At 45.9% G+C, this 15,522-nt stretch overlaps 1 long non-coding RNA gene across 2 annotated transcripts in view; it reads left to right on the forward strand.

The window, feature by feature from the left end:
* LOC126069265 (uncharacterized) overlaps positions 1–15,522 on the forward strand; it is a 126,009-nt gene that overhangs the window by 1,605 nt on the left and 108,882 nt on the right. The window contains exons 2-3 of one of the 2 annotated variants that reach the window (XR_007515897.1): positions 248–346; positions 674–5,087. This is a non-coding gene — a long non-coding RNA (uncharacterized LOC126069265). Of the gene's footprint in view, positions 1–247; positions 347–673; positions 5,088–15,522 lie in introns of those variants that run through there. The other variant, XR_007515896.1, reaches the window with a different exon arrangement.

A 15,522-nucleotide genomic window follows, 5' to 3' on the forward strand; every position in this document is an offset into this window, starting at 1 on the left:
TGGCTGTGAAGAAGAGGAGGAGAAAGTGCTCTAGGTGGAGGGGGACCTGGGGTCCAGGAGAGGCTGGCGGGTTGTGAAGAAGTGAGAGGTTGGAGCCGTTCAGGTGCTCACAGGGGCTGTCGGGTACAAGGGAGCACTGACTTGTGTGGGAGAGAAGAGTTTACCTGGCGGGGAGGGGGCTGTGCACACGGGAACCTGCCTCTCCCCCAAGCCTCACTCCAGGGGACCCTTCCTTCCCCCACCCCAGATTCTGAGTGCCATGGACTGAGATGCCTCTTGTCGAAAGCAGAAGTTGTGCCAGAAGCTGGAACAGACGTCCAACAACAGCTCAGGGTGGTGCAGTTGGGTAAGGAGGGGGCTTCTCTGTCCTGAGCCATCCGCAGACGAGGGAGGGTGGCTCATGCCTGGTCCACAGGCTGAGACTCTTAGGAGGTGCGTGGGGGAGGCACTGGACCAGTAGGACCCCAGCACACCTGGGTCCCATTCACTAGTGCCTTGCTTCGGGCCCTGGGGCGGGGGAGGGGAGGCAGGACCAAGCCCCCCCCCCCATCCCAACAGCAGCAATAAACTCACCCTCCTGCCCTGGTGCCCAGCTGTGGCAGTAGCCCCTGTCCACCTTCCTATTTACACCCCAACGACGTATTTTTTTTTTTTTTAATTAACTCCACCTCAGTGTTTCCATGTGTAAAAGCGTGTCCCTCCTGGGATGTGGCCAAGTGCACTAACATTCTGCCCGGATTCCCCTCCGCATATTCTCAGTGGGAGGCAGAAGGATCCTGTTAAGATGTAAGGCGAGTTACATCCCCGCTCTGTTCAAAACCCTCCAGTACCTTCAAATGCACCCACACTCCTTAAACGCTGGCAATGCCTTACTGTCCCAGGTGTCTCTCCTATCAGGATGCACCTACCTACCTCTTGCTCCCACACCTCTTCAAGTGGCGCACAGGTAGGGGGGAGCAAGTCAAGCCGGGAGCACTCCGGGACAAGAGAATGGCATCTAACAAGCCCTGTGAGAGACCATGGTCTGATTAAGGAGCGAGGGTGTCTGGGGCTACTCGGTGCCAGGCAGGCACTGTTCCAGGAGCTACGGATACGTGGGCAGAGGGGGAGAAGAGCCATGATTGCTGCCTGGCTGAGGGAGGACATTTGAGAAGGACCTGGAGGAGGTCAGGGAGTGAGCCAGACGAGTCCCAGGGGAAGAGAGTTGCAGACAGAAAAAAGCCTGTGCCAAGATCCTCAGGTGGGAGTGGGCTGGGGTGTTTCAGAAAGGGCGAGTAAGCCAGTGTGGCTGGATCATCGTGAGCAAGGGAGAGATTGGGAGAGACGGCGACCGGAGAGGAAAGGGGCAGGACCACCTTGGGCTCTGTGAGCCACTGTGAGGGCTCTGGCTCTGCCTCTGGAAGAGATGGGAGCCCTTTGGAGGGTTTGGAACAGAAGCGATGGGGCCTGGGACCTGACTCATTTTAAGATAGTCCAGAAGCTTCAGTAGTCCCTCTGCGGGGCCAAGGCTGCAGGCTGATTCTGGGCTTTGCAGGGTGAAGGAGGGAGGGAGTGGCAGACTCAAGTCTTGTCCGCAGTGAACTGGCCCCACATTTTTGGGGCCAGATTTGGGAAGCCTATCTGGAAAGCGGGAAACCCTGGTGGCCTAGTGGTTATGTGCTACCTCTGCTAAACAAAAGGCCAGCAGTTCGAATCCACCTGTCACGTCCTTGGATAATGTATGAGGCATTCCACCCTGTGCTATAGCGTCACTATGAGTCGGAATCGACTCAACGGCAACAGGTTTTTTTTTTCTTAATTTGAAACTGGTGGTCCTAGTGTCCTTCTCCTCTGTCCTTTCGTCCAGCTACCCCCTTGTGGTCCCCCACCCCACCGTGCCTTTGGGTTCTTATCCACAAAGGCCTCATCCGTCTCCTTTTGTACGGTACTATGGCTTGATGGCTTATCAGCAAGGAGCCAGAACTTTACGAAGGATACATGCCTGTTTCTTCTGTGAAGGGTAAGAGAGTCATGTCCTCAGGCCAGGTTAGTAGGATAAAGAAATAATCCTGTTGTCCTTCATTTCAAATAGAGGAGACTTTTCTATCGCAAGTTACATACCAAAGAGAAACTAAAACTCCCAATAGGCTAAAGCCTGAGGGGAGGCTATGGGTCTGTGCAATTGAAAGGACTGGAGGAAGTTGCTGGCTTCAGGCACGGCAAGATCCAGGATTGCTCACACGCTACTCCCTGGGCTGGGCCAGGATGGCAGCAATCCGAGGTGGGCACAGCCCAGGGAAAGGATCCTGGGCACGGCTGCCGCCTCCAAGCTTAAGGCTGACGCACTTGACACATCTGAAGTCTTCCACGTAGCAGCTTTGACCCATGTCTGTGTCACGTGGAAGCCCAGGCAGCTGAGAAAGGATTCCCTCACACCCTGAGTGACATAGGTGGAGGGGTGGGCGCAGGGCCACTGGGACATTCTTACTGTGTGGCTACAAAGCCACCGCAAACATAGCAGTAAAATCGTGTCATTTCCAAAGCAGCTCCTGTTTCTACCTCAGCTTTCCTGGGAGTGGGGGCGGTGCAGGAGGTAAGGGGAGGAGATCTTCCCTCAGCTCCAGATGATTCATTCAGTCTAAACAGACCTATAGCAATAAGGAGATTGCTTAGAGTTTAGAGATGGCTGGCTGCTCTCGAACGTTCAGGTTGGAGAGAGACTACATTTCTGAGCCTCCCGTGCAGTTAGGTGTTGGTATGAGAGTTCTCGCTAATGAATTGTGAGTGGGAGTAATGTGTGCTCCTTCTAAGCCAGGCCCACAAATATTTAGCATGTGCCCTCCTCCATGTTCTTTTCTGCTTCTGCAATTGGAGTGGGGATGGCTGCAGGCGTCCCTGCAGTGCTGACAAAGCAAAAGCTATTTCACCACTTACCTGAATAGGGTTGTGATGAGGATTGAATATGGACATGAATACTTAGCATAATTCCTGGCCAATATGGTTAGTTTCTGTAATTATTATTACAGTCTTTGAGTGCTCCAGTAATCGTCTGCGGTGGGAGAGAAGTGAAGATCCCTACCTCATTCAGCAGACAGTACAATTAGGACTGGGCTTCTGTCGGCAAAGTCTCATACTTGCTGATGCTGGCAGTCTTTTCTCTTTCTGCACCGTCCCTATGTTGATGAAACAAGTCTCAGCCACCTTACAGAAAATTGAACGAACCATAATTTGAGATATGCTGATGTAACAAAATGCAGTTTAAACCAAAAACAATATGAAAAGCTTGGTTATAATAGTTATGAAAATTCTAAAGTGAACTAGAACATCTTGCATTTACACAACACCGTTCTGTAAAACAGCTCTGTGACACAGTCTGACTCTAGTTTTGATGTGTGACAATTGACAACTTGTAAGCTCACCCTTGTAAGCTCTTCCCCTTCTGTCCACCCCTAGAAAAGCTGATAAGAAAGCCTGAGCGCCCCTCCTTGAGTGGGAAGTTCAAACCCTGCAAGCCCCTGCTTGTGTGTGGGAACACTCACTCCAGCCTCACCCCTTAACCACAACAAAAATCCTAGGTCGGTCTCATTTCCCTGACCTCTCAAGCCACTTTGGACCTGCTTGGAAGCCAGCCCTGCTCTCCCCTGAAAGTCTCATTATGTGAGTAATGAGCCTTTTCATACTCTGTTGGTGCACGTGTGGCATCATCAGCCTCAACATCCCAACAAAATTTTGGGTGGCGGGAGGGGTCCGTGTGCCTCTGTGAGGTGTCCACAACAATTGGCGCTACAAGCAGGATGTCTAGGGGCTGTCCCCGACCAGCTGGGGTCTTTCTTCTCATGCTTTGGCTTGCCAACTGGCTCTGCTGCCTGCTGACGAGCATGTACTTTGAGCTGCTGCTAGCTGACTAGCTTGTGCTTCAAGCCGAGCTGCTTTGTGCTGCGTTTTACAAATCCTACCTATCTATCCTCTGTTGGGGATTTGACTGATGTAAGTCAGAAGTTTCAAGAATTGGCATTTAGGGATGGGAGTATGGGATCAGGGCCCTACGTAAAGTGGCCCTGGGTCCTGTGTCTCAGTCCAGACCTATCTGTGTGTCTTAGATGAATCATGTGTTTCAATTCCAGCATAAGCTGTGAATGACACTAAACTCAAGGAAATGACTCTTACCCTGTGACCACTGGTTGTGTGTCTCAACCAGTTGTTGGCCTCAATTGTATAGAGAGCCTGGGGGTGGGGGACAACTGATACCTTATGCAATACCCAAGCCAATTGAGTGGTGGCTCGTGTGGGGTAAGAACAGTTACTATGTGGGAACACTAAGGTCACACTCTTAAGGCAGATGGCTCACTAAAACCTTACAGAATGCTTCTGCTTCTGCTGCCTATACCTCTGTCACCAAAAGAGACCCTGATCCTTAGAGTTATAGGGAGAAACACCCATCGTACCCTCTGGCACAGCCAAGGGATTGATTCAACCATTGACCGAGAAACCACGGGAGCCTAGCACAGATGTGAAGCAACCAACTACAGGCCAAAAAAAACAACCAACCCCAAGCCCCAAAGGGAGGAGAAAGAAGACCTTCTGTCAACCCAGGTCCAGAAACATCGAAAAGATCAATGACCCTACCCATGGTCTTCCTCTTCTTCCCCATATACCTCCAAGGCTTCTATTTGTCCTTTCCTGGCCAAACTCACTCCTCAACCTGAGCCCTTTTTATGAAGCCCCCCTTCCTATCCAGTCCTCCTTCTGAACTAATTCCCTTCTGTTTCCATACAAGGCGAAGAAGATAACCATGAGGGTAAAATTAGCCCTTCAACAGAGTTCGAGAAAGCCTAAGAAAGGAGAAAGGTCAAAAATATTAGTCTTACCACAGGAAGAATAAGAAAATGAACAAAAATAAGGCAGACCAGGAACAAGAGAGCCTGAAGACCAGCACCACTCCAAGTAATGCCCTGTGCGTAGCAAAGCTCAGAGACCTAGAACTATCTTCTGTGTCTCCAAAGGAGACTCTGGAGAAATGGTTAACCACGTAGAAACCAAATCTTACACCAACAGGGTGCAAGGATGCTGGAAATTACATAAGTAAAATAAAATCAACAAGTTATGAGAACTAGATGCGTGTGTGTGTGTGTGTGTGTCTGCGAGTTCTCTGATGGTGGGGAGGGAGGGAAGGAAGGGAAGAGGCCAGCACGTGAGAAGGGAGAGGAGTGGCATCCTGCAGGGTTGGGGGCCAGACTGGCAGCTCCACAGTGAGCCGGACACTGGGGATAAGGACTGGGTCAGGACTGAGCACTGAAGAAAAATTTCTCTCCTTGACACTTTAACCCACAAACCAGGGAAAAAGGGAGAGGTTGCTGTGTCTGCCTGTGTGTGCAGGAGAAGGGAGTGGGGGAAAGGCAACACCAAGGTGTAGATTGCAGAGCCCACGTGGGGAGAGGTATGATATGTGTCGGGTGGCAGTGTGTAATAAAGAGCCTGGCTCCATTTTTTGATGTTTGACTGCTGACAGCTTTTAAGCTTCACTTTCCTTCTTCCTCTTCTGCCCCACATCTGAGCAAGCTGATAAGAAATCCTGGGTGCTCCCTCGTTTGGTGCCAACAGGAGGCTCAAACCACACAAACCCCTGCCCAAGTGTGGGGACCCTTGTCCCAGCCCCACTTCTTAACTACAATAAAACCCCAAGCCAGTCTCCTTTCCCTACTCTCTCAAGCCATATTCAGACCTGCTTGGAAGCCACCTTGCTCTCTGCAGAAAATCTCTCATTATGTGAGTAATAAACCTTTCATACCCTCTTGGCGTGATTGTGGCATCATCAGTCTTAACATAGGAACCAAATTTACTCAACTCCATGCCAATAAACTTGGGAATCTGGAGAAAATCTTTGCTTTTCTGTGAAATATACATGACCAAAACTGGCCTTAGGAAAGAGAAACTCTTTAAAAAAAAAAAAAAAGGTACTGTAAAAGAGAGACTGTTTTAAAAAAAAAAAAATCCCCCAAAGGAAGCACTGTTGTTGTTGTTAGGTGCCATTGAGTCGGTCCTGACTCATAGTGACCCTATGCACAACAGAACAAAGCGCTAAGTTAATTGAATTCATATGGAATTCAGTCAAACCTTTAAGGTGCCAGGAACTCCAATGCAGGCGATTCAATGGTAGAATTCTTTCCTTCCATGTAGGAGACTGGGGTTTGGTTCCCCGCCAATGCACCTCATGCTCAGCCACCACCCACCTGTCAGTGTGGCCTTGTATGTTGCTATGATGCTGAATAGGTTTCAGCAGAGCTTCCAGATGAAGACAGACTAAGAAGAAAGACCTGGAAATCTATTTCTGAAACTCAGCCCATGAAAACCCTATGGATCACAATGGCCCAATCTGCAACCAACCATGGGGATGGTTCAGGACGGGACAGCCTTTTGTTCCGTTGTGCCTGGGGTCACCGTGAGTAGGGGCTGACAAAACAGCAGCTAACAATGACAAGACAAAATAAACGTACAACTTCCAACTAATAAAAACCGTCTGCCTTGAGCATTACGCTCTTTTAAGAACTATCTATATGGGATCAAAGTGACAACAGCAACTCGAAAGATTAGATAGGAACCTTAGCGGGCAGTGAATGTATGTTAATGGGGAGGAACAACTCAGAAAAAGAGGGTGAGAATGGTTGCGTGTCTCGAAGAATGTAATCGATGTCACTGAATGGTACATGTAGAAAGTGTTGAACTGGTGTATGTTTTACTGTATGTATGCTCAACAACAACAACAAAATGAAATCATATTGAAAAAAAGAAGTCAGGAGGCGGGACCAAGATGGCTGACTAGGTAGAAGCTTCCGCTTATGCCTCTTGCAACAAAGACTCGAAAAAAAAAGTGAACCGATTACATACAGGACAATCTACGAACCCTGACCATCAAACACAGAACTAAGGAGTTGACCTGAGTGACAGGAGCGAAAAGCCACACGCTGAAGCAGTGACCGCTTCCGGAGCCAGTGTGCCACGCCGTAGGCTTGAGCCCTTGCGGTTCCCGGGTGCCAGAGTGGTGGGGCTGATTGTGGCTTACTGAGACGGGGCAAGCACGGACGCAGGCCTAGCCCTCGGGACCAACCTCGGAAGGAACCCGGCCAGCACATGTAGGCTGCACACCCGACGCGGCTGGCATGCAAACGAAAAACCACGGGGAAGCAGCGACTGGTTTTGGAGCCTGGAGCGCAGTGTCCCAGACAGGAAACCTTGGCACTGGGCTCTGGACTAAGCGTGGAGGAGCTGATTGTGGCTTCCTGAGATGGCACAAGCATGGGACGCAGCCCTAAACCTCTGGGGCAGTCTCAGTGGGGAACCAGCCAGTGCACACAAGCTACACACCCCTCTGGAATCTCAGAAAAAACAGTCCTCACCAAACAACATAAGTAACTTTGTCTACCTTGCCCCGCTGCTACTCTCTACTAACTATCTGATCCCTCCCCTCCCTGCCCCAGCCGGTTTCATTAACATTGGAGTTCCCTGGACCAGAGAGTGAAGTGCACTGCCGGTTTTTTTCTTTTCTTTTCTTTTCTTTTCTAACCCATTCTCCTGGCCTGAGAAAAGCAGCATTTAACAATCCAAGGAAAAATCCCTCCCTGAATTCCCTAAACTGGAGTAACAATACAGAACCAGCTCCATCCAGGCATAAGAGACCCACGGTCTTTGGCTTTCATCCCTACAGGTAACCAGGTGGCTATTATAATGCAAAGGCAATTCTGATAGAGATCTGACTGTAAGTGTTTTAGCTGAGCAGAGGAAAGGCAAGTTTTGGAGGTCAGATACCTCTCTAACTATTAAACAGAGCCCTCACTGATCCACACCAGGGAACTGAAGGCTGAACCTCCACCCACACCACCTAGCCACCTGCTAAAGGGGACTGAGGATAGTGACGCCTACCAATCTTTAGAGGTACAAGCATTGGATGCCTAAGATACAGCTGCAGAGTCCACCCACCAGAACACTCTAGAGAATAGAGCCGCTCCTACCTCACTGACACTTGGGGGAAGGCTGTCAGCAACCTGCCCTCCTTGGAGTGTGACCCCCTGCCGCTACTAGAAACTGGCACATACAACCATCACCACTACTCCTCTAAGTTAATAGGTGAGAGCCTATGCCACACACCAGGTGACCCTGAGGACTAGGACACCTGAGCTGATTCTATTCAAGAATAGTGAATGGACTCATAGGCTTATATACCTGGTAGCAGCTCAGACCAGCTGGTAACAGGACATAAGTGATTCAAAAGCTACAGCAATCAAGGTAGTGCAATCTAGCAGCCCATCTTGGTGTATTGTAACAAAACAAAACAAGAAGATAAGACTCGGTGAGCAAATATAAAAGAAAACATTACAGTATCTTGAAGATGGCTCGGAGACAGCAGTCAATATCAAATCACATAAAGAAGCAGACCGTGATTGCTTCTACAAACTCCCAAATCAAAGAATCAAAATCATTCCCAGATGTAGATACATTCCTGGAATTGCCAGATGCAGAATATAAAAAACTAATGTACAGAATGCTTCAAGGTATCAGGGAAAAGGAACCAAAAATTGGAAACTGAACAATACCCTGCTCAAAAAAGACTGGGTTATAGAAGACATTAAGGAGGGAATAAAGAAATTCATAGAATGCAACGAGACTGAAAACACTTCCTATCAAAACCTTTGGGACACAGCGAAAGCAGGGCTCAGAGGTCAATTTATATCAATAAATGTACACATACAAAAAGAAGAAAGAGCCAAAATCAAAGAACTGTCCCTACAACTTGAACAAATAGAAAGCAAGCAACAAAAGAATCTGTCAGGCACCAGAAGAAAGCAAATAATTAAAATTAGAGCAGAATTAAATGAATTAGAGAAGAGAAAAACAATTGAAAGAATTAACAAAGCCGAAAGCTGGTTCTTTGACAAAATTGATAAACCATTGGCCAGACTGACTAAAGAAATACGGGAAAGGAAACAAATAACCCAACTAAGAAATGAGATGGGCCATATCACAAGAGACCCAACTGAAATTAAAAGAATCATATCAGATTACTACGAAAAATTCTACTCTAACAAATTTGGAAACCTAGAAGAAATGGATGAATTCCTAGAAAGACACTACCTGCCTAAACTAACACAAGCAAAAGTAGAACAACTAAATAGACCCATAACAACAACAACAACAACAAAAAAACAGATTGAAAAGGTAATAAAAAAAATTCCCAACAACAACAACAAAAAAGCCCTGGCCCTGACGGCTTCACTGGAGAGTTCTACCGAACTTTCAGAGAGGAGTTAACACCACTGCTACTGAAGGTACTTCAGAACATAGAAAAGGACAGAATACTACCTAACTCATTCTATGAAGCCAGCATAACCCTGATACCAAAACCAGCTAAAGACAACAAAAAAAAAAAAAAAGAAAATTACAGACCTGTATCCCTCATGAACATAGATGCAAAAATCCTCAACAAAATTCTAGCCAACAGAATTCAACAACATATCAAAAAAATAATCCACCATGAGCAAGTAGGATTTATACCAGGTATGCAAGGAAAAAAAAACAAAAAAAAATTTTTTTTATGCAAGGACGGTTCAATATTAGGAAAACAATTAATGTAATCCATCATATAAAAAAAAAACAACAACATGATCTTATCAATTGATGCAGAAAAGGCATTTGACAAAAGTCCAACACCCATTCATGATAAATACTCTCAGCAAAATAGGAATAGAAGGAAAATTCCTCAACATAATAAAGGGCATTTATACAAAGCCAACAGCCAACATCATCCTAAATGGAGAGAGCCTGAAAGCATTTCCCTTGAGAACAGGAACCAGACAAGGATGGCCTTTATCACCGCTCTTATTCAACATTGTGCTGGAGGTCCTAGCCAGGGCAATTAGGCTAGACAAAGAAATAACGGGCATCCAGATTGACATGGGAGAAGTAAAATTATCTCCATTTGCAGATGACATGATCTTATACACAGAAAACCCCAAGGAATCCTCCAGAAAACTACCGAAACTAAGAGTTCAGCAGAGTATCAGGTTACGAGATAAACACACAAAAATCAGTTGGATTCCTCTACATCAACAAAAAGAACATCGAAGAGGAAATCACCAAATCAATAGCATTCACAGTAGCCCCCAAGAAGATGAAATACTTAGGAATAAAATCTTACCAAAGATGTAAAAGACCTATACAAAGAAAACTACAAGGTACTACTGCAAGAAACCAAAAGTGACCTACATAAGTGGAAATACATGCCTTGCTCATGGATAGGAAGATTAACATTGTAAAAATATCTCTTCTACCAAAAGCCATCTATGTGTACAATGCACTTACGATCCAAATTCCAATGACATTTTTTTTAATGAGATGGAGAAACGAACCACCAGCTTCATATGGAAGGGAAAGAAGCCTCGGATAAGTAAAGCATTACTAAAGAAGAAGAACAAAGTGGAAGGACCCACTCTACCTGATTTTAGAACCTATTATACCACCACAGTAGTCAAAACAGCCTGGTACTGGTACGACAACAGATACGTAGACCAATGGAACAGAATTGAGAATCCAGATATAAATCCATCCACATACGAGCAGCTGATATTTGACAAAGGCCCAGTGTCAGTTAATTGGGGAAAAGATAGTCTTTTTAACAAATTGTGTAGGCATAACCGGACACCCATCTGCAAAACAATGAAACAGGATCCATACCTCACGCCATGCACAAAAACTAACTCAAAATGGATCAAAGACCTGAACATAAAATCTAAAACGATAAAGATCATGAAGAAAAAATAGGGACAACGTTAGGAGCCCTGATACATGGCATAAACAGTATACAAAACATTACTAAAAATGCAAAAGAGAAACCAGATAACTGGGAGCTCCTAAAAATCAAACACCTATGCTCATCTAAAGACTTCACCCAAAGAGTAAAAAGACCACCTACAGACTGAGAAAAAAATTTCAGCTACGACATCTCCGACCAGCACCTGATCTCTAAAATCTACGTGACTCTGCTAAAATTCAACCACGAAAAGACACACAACCCAATTGAAAAATGGGCAAAGGATATGAACAGGCACTTCACTGAAGAAGAGATTCAGGTGGCTAACAGGTACATGAGGAAATGCTCTCTATCATTAGCCATTAAGAGAAATGCAAATCAAAACTACGATGAGATTCCATCTCACTCCAACAAGGCTGGCACTAATCCAAAAAAAAAAAAAAAACACAAAATAATAAATGTTGGAGAGGCTGTGGAGAGATTGGAACACTTATATACTGCTGGTGGGAATGTAAAATGGTACAACCACTTTGGAAATTGATTTGGCGCTTCCTTAAAAAGCTAGAAATTGAACTACCATACAACCCAGCAATCCCACTCCTCGGAATATATCCTAGAGAAATAAGAGCCTTTACACGAACAGATATATGCACAGCCATGTTTATTGCAGCACTGATTACATTAACAAAAAGGTGGAAGCAACCAAGGTGCCCGTCAACAGATGAATGGATAAATAAATCATGGTATATTCACACAATGGAATACCATGCATCGATAAAGAACAGTGAGGAATCTGTGAAACATTTCATAACATGGAGGAACCTGGAAGGCATCATGCTGAGTGAAATTAGTCAGTTGCAAAAAGACAAATATTGTATAAGACCACTATTATAAGATCTTGAGAAATAGTTTAAACTGAGAACACACTCTTTTGTGGTTACGAGAGGGGGGAGGGAGGGAGGGTGGGAGAGGGATATTTACTAAACAGATAGTAGGCAAGAACTACTTTAGGTGAAGGGAAGGACAACACTCAACACAGAGGGGGTCAGCACAACTGGACTAAACCAAAGCAAAGCAGTTTCCTGAATAAACTGAATGCTTCGAAGGTCAGTGAAGCAGGGGCAGGGGTTTGGGGACCATGGTTTCACGGGACATCTAAGTCAACTGGCATAATAAAATCTATTAAGAAAACATTCTGCATCCCACTTTGAAGAGTCGCGTCTGGGGTCTTAAGCGCTAGCAAGCAGCCATCTAAGATGCGTCAATTGGTCTCAACCCACCTGGACCAAAGGAGAATGAAGAACACCAAGGACACAAGGCGATTACGAGCCCAAGAGACAGAAAGGGCCACATGAACCAGAGACTATATCATCCTGAGACCAGCAGAACTAGATAGTGCCCGGCTACGACCGATGACAGCCCTGACAGGGGAACACAACAGAGAACCCCTGAGGGAGTAGGAGAGCAGTGGGATGCAGGCCCTAAATTCTCATAAGACCAGACTTAATGGCCTGACTGAGATTGGAAGGACCTTCTGTTGGCCCACTGCAGGAAACATCCCCGAAGCCAGCTCGTCAGACATGGATTGGACTGGACAATGGGTTGGAGAGGGATGCTGGTGGGGCGTGAGCTACTTGGTTCGGGTGGACACTTGAGACAATGTTGGCATCTCCTGCCTGGAGGGGAGATGCGAGGGTAGAGGGGCTTAGAAGCTAGCAAAATGGTCCTGAAAAGAGAGAGTGGAAGGAGGGAGCGGGCTGTCTTTGGCGGGGGCGGGGGGGGGGGGAGTAATTGGGAATATATAGCAAGTTGTGTATGGGTTTTTGTGTGAGAGACTGACTTGATTTGTAAACGTTCACTTAAAGCACAACAAAAATTATTTTTTTAAAAAAGAAGTAAAACTTCCATATTTTAGTTATGAGAGATTGATATCAGCAAAGCACAAAAACATAAAACTACAGAAGAGTCTCACTTAAGAACATAAGGTAAAAATGCTAAATAAAATACTACCAGACAAAATCTGTTGTTGTTGTCATGTGTCATCAAGTCGGTTCCGACTCACAGTGACCCTGTGTACAACAGAATGAAACACTGCCCAGCCCTGCACCATCCTCATGATCTTTGTTATGCTTAAGCCAATTGTTGGCAGCCACTGTGTCAATCCATTTTGTTGAGGCTCTTCCTCTTTTTCGCTGACCCTCTACTTTACCAAGCATGATGTCCTTCTCCAAGGACTGGTACCTCCTGAAAGCATGTCCATCCTTACATCCAAGGGGCATTCTGGTTGTAGTTATTTCAAGACAGATTTGCTCGTTCTTTCGGCAGTCTACGGTACATTCAATATTCTTCTCCAACGCCGTAATTCAAAGGCATCAATTTCTTCTTCGGTCTTCCTTATTCACTGTCCAGCTTTCACATGCATACGATGTGATTGAACCTTTTCTTGAGTTCTTATAATAGTGGTCTCATACAATATAATCCTCTTTAATACAAAATTACAAGCACAAAATGGAGGATGACCACACAATACGGGGAATCAAGGCCCAGTCAAATCGAAACACACATTCTTGGGGGGACACAATTCAATCCATGACAGGTACCGTGGATGTTTTTTCTTGTAGTATTGAGATTCAGGGTCTTTGTTGTAACAGAGACATAGGCGGCAGCAGCAGCAGCAGCAGCAAAGGCATTTTGTGTGGTTCTAGTGAGCCATCTGCTTTTAGGAGTATAGACCTAAGCAATCCAAATGTTCAAATAGTAAATGCTCCTGAAATAGTGTATCTTCTTCTTCCACATGCCTATAGTGGGCCTGTCTATCTCACAGAGTATAAATCTGTCCCTTCAGTGCTCTATAACAAGGGATAATGCCTGGCTGGGATGTACAACCATTTGGTCACTCTCTTCCCCGAACATAGCATCAGTCCCAGCTTATGCTGCAATTGAGACACATGCCCATGCCATGACACATGACTTAGGACCACTTTAAGGAGGGCCCCAATCTCATGCTCCTGTCCTTAAATGCCAGTTATTGAAACTTCCGAATGAGGCTGGTTAAATTTCTAACCAACTTGGTAGACTCAGCAAATGCGGCACAAAGCAGCCCAGCACAAACCACGAGCTAGCCTGCAGGTTATTGCTGTTAGGTGCCATCGAGTCAGTTCCAACGCATAGCAACCCTGTGTACAACAGAACAAAACTCAGCCCGGTCCTGTGCTATCCTCACAACTCTTGATATGCTTGAGCCCATCCTCGCAGCCGCTGTGTCAATCCACAGTGTCAATCCATCAGCCAGCAGGTAGTAACTAAAAATGTATGCTCACCAGCAGGCAGCAGAGCAAGTTTGGAAGCCAAACAAGAGAAGAAAGTCACCGGTGGTGGTGGTCATCGTCTAGACACCCTGCTTGCTACACCAATTGTTGTAGCCACACTACATGACAGGTTGGATACCCACCAAATTTTGATAATGTCAAGTTCCTCTTCGTGTAGGTTATACACATTTACCTGTCCACCAGCATTGTGTGAGTGTGCTTGCCCCTTCCTGCCACCCCCTCATCTGTACTGCCCAATACAGTAGCCAAAACCACATGTGGCTATTGAATAGTTGGAGTAAGGCAAGTCCTAACTGAGATGCTGGTATAAAATATGCACCAAATTTCGAAGACTTAGTATGGAAGAAAAAAAAAAAAAGCAAAATGTCTCATTAATACTGGACAGCCGATGTTAAACGCCTGGACTGTGTCTTTCCACATCTTTCTCCGTGCTCACACAATCGTATAAAATGTACACATCTATACATACGTCAATCCATATTGACTGCATGTTTGATCAATTTCAGACTGCAGAAGTTGGTAAAAATCTTCAATTTCTTCATCTTTGGCATTACTGGTTCGTGTGGAAACTTGAATTAATAGTCGTATTAACCGGCCTTCCTTGTAGGCCTGTGGACGTTATCCTATCACCGACAGCGTTGTACTTCAGGATAGATCTTGAAATGTTCTCTTTGACGATGCACGTGATGCCATTCCTCTTCATTTCGTCGTTCCCGGCAACATCACGAGAAACGGAAAAAAGATTGAAGTTGGCAAGGATTTCGTTTTACTTGGATCCACAATCAACACCCATGGAAGCAGCAGTCAGGAAATCAAACGACATGTTACATTGGTCAATTCTGCTTCAAAGGCCTCATTAATGTAACTTGTTCATAAGCGAAGATGTCACCTTGAGGACTAACGTGCGCCTGACCCAAGCCAGGGTGTTTTCAATCGCCTCATATGCACGTGAAAGCTGGACAATGGATAAGGAAGACTGAGGAAGAACTGAGGCCTTCGAATTACGGTGCTGGCGAAGAAAAGTGAACACGGACGGCCAGAAGAACTAACAGGTTCTGTCTTGGAAGAAGTACCGCTTGGACTTCTTTCTTCAATACCGTCAGTTCTTGATCATATGCTACCTCCTGAAACGTTTGAACGTCGACCAATTCTTTTTGGTACAGTGACTCTGTGTATTCCTGAAATCTTAGTATGATGCTTCCTGGGTCATTCAATATTTTGCCCATCCAAAAAAATGAAAATCAAACCCACTGCCGTCGAGTCGATTCTGGCTCATAGCGACCCTATAGGACAGGGTAGATCTGCCCCATCGGGTTTCCAGGGAGGACCTGAGGATTCGAACTGCTGACCTTTTGCTTAGCAGCCGTAGCTCTGCAACCACTACCCCCACAGAATCCTTGAAAACTGCAACTC

Source organism: Elephas maximus, chromosome X, assembly GCF_024166365.1.
Source record: "Elephas maximus indicus isolate mEleMax1 chromosome X, mEleMax1 primary haplotype, whole genome shotgun sequence".
Lineage (NCBI taxonomy): Eukaryota > Metazoa > Chordata > Mammalia > Proboscidea > Elephantidae > Elephas > Elephas maximus.